Here is a 2,166-nt window from a genome sequence, read left to right on the forward strand (position 1 = left end):
TGCCAAGCTAGACTTGGGTGGACTGGTTTCTTTGGTCTGTTGCCAGTACCTTTTCTAGAGTGAAAAGATAAAAAGATGTCTCCCCAGCAAAAGTCAAATAAGAGTAAGAGATGGGGAATTCATCAGAGATGCATACTAGGAGTAAGCTTAGCTTGGGCAACCCAGGGGTGAAACACACTGGAGATGGAAGCAGGGTGGGCAGGCATTATAATAAATGCCTTCTTCTAGTCTCTGTGTATCTTTGGTTTGGCTAGTAGAGCCATGGGTGGTGTTTCTCTAAAGCAGTATACACAATTTTCAGGGAAGGAACGGATCCTCAGATAGGACACCCATGCTCAGGCTGCCAACTGGCAAAGAAGAGGAACTGTTTCCTCCAGATTTGATCCCTTGTGCATAGACAGTGAGCTAAGATGGTAGGTGTTTGCAGTAGAGACCTAGGGCTTAGATGGTGAGGCAGAAGTCCCAAATATGATATGGAACAGAGGGAAAAGAGTGGCTGAGAACATAAATTTGGGATTCAGTTGCAGACAACAGAATCCTTTTGTCACTGTTATTTCTGGATTTAAGAGCTTAAATTACTTATAACTGTCCATTATGCTCTATATGATTCAGTGATCGGCGTTACTAATTATTTGCCTGGAGATGAGACTTAAAGAATGAACAAAGCAAATGTCTGCTTGAAATAATGTTGATGTCCTATGCTCAAGAAAGAGAACAGAAGAAAGAAAGGGAAGACCTGGGACTCGGGAAACCATTTTAATCTTGGCTCTGTTCTTAAATTGTATGGTGCCTCTCATTTTACCCACCACCTTCTCTTTCTTCAAACTGTGTATTACAGGAAGTAGATCTAGCTAGCTTCAGGCATGGTGGGATCTAGGTAGTCAGAACTAAATTGTCATCAGAAATCTGTGTCTCCTGTGCCTCTCAACTCTGCTTCTATTTGTGTCAGGCTTGTTCCATATGATGTCCAAGTGGCATACAACATGCAGCACAAAGGCCGACTGACAGCTTCAGGAAGTCCAATGGAAAGAAATTGCCTCTTCCCAATCATTGCTGCCTGCATTCCAGAGCTAACTTCCATTGGCATGGCGAGGTCACTGCCCATTTTTGAGCCAGTAGCAGCTCTCTGGGGGAATGTAGGCTGTGACTGGCCATGCTTGGTCATGGGCCTATACCTGATGCAGAAGGTGGGATCAAGTTCATCTAGACCACTAAGCCTTTGAGTCAGGGTACAATGTTTCTGTAAGGTAATTCAAACTCTCCAACTCAAAGAAAGAAAATGAATATTAGCCTGGCAGAAGCTCCAGCTGCCCACTGTGTGAAGGATTAAGTCGACATGGGGGTTGGAGAGATGGCTCAGCTGGTAAAGTGCTTGTTCTGTAAGCATGAGGACCTGAGTTTGACTTTTCAGAACCCACATTTATAGGGGGAAAAGACTGGTAGGGGTGGCAAGCACTTGTAATCCTGGTGTTGGGGAGACGGTGACAGGTAGATCCCAGGAACTCACTGGCCAGCCAACCTAACCAAATCAGCAAGTTCCAGGTCAGAAAACAAAACAAAACATCAACAAAAAAGCCAAAGTAGATACTGCCTAAGGAGCAACATCTGTGGTTGATCTCTGGGCTGTGCACATGCGCACATGCATATACATATCAACACATACACACAAAGATTAAGATGACATGCATTAAACACTTGCAAAAAGACTTGGTGGCACATAATAACTTCTCAGTAAATGTTATAAATAATAAAATTACACTGGGCATGGTGGTGCATGCCTTTAATCCCAGCACTTGGGAGGCAGAGGCAGGCAGATAATCTATGAGTCTGAGTCCAGCCTGGTCTCCGTAGCAAATCCAGGCCAGCCCTGGCTACAGGGAGACCCTGTCACAAAAAGACCAAAATAGGGACTGGAGAGATGGCTCAGCAGTTAAGAGCACTGACTGCTCTTGCAGAGGACTGGGGTTCAATTCCCAGCACCTACATGGCAGCTATGAACCGTCCTTAACTCTAGTTCTAGGGGAATCCAAAGTCGTCTTCTGACCTTCATGGCATTGCACGACATGGGTGCACTCACATACATGCAAGCAATACACTCATACACATAAAATAAAAATAATAAAATAGGTCAGGCGTGGTGGCACACACCTTTAATCCCAGCACTCA

Source organism: Nannospalax galili, unplaced genomic scaffold (genome assembly GCF_000622305.1).
Source record: "Nannospalax galili isolate Female #2095 unplaced genomic scaffold, S.galili_v1.0 scaffold666, whole genome shotgun sequence".
NCBI classification, from domain to species: Eukaryota; Metazoa; Chordata; class Mammalia; order Rodentia; family Spalacidae; genus Nannospalax; species Nannospalax galili.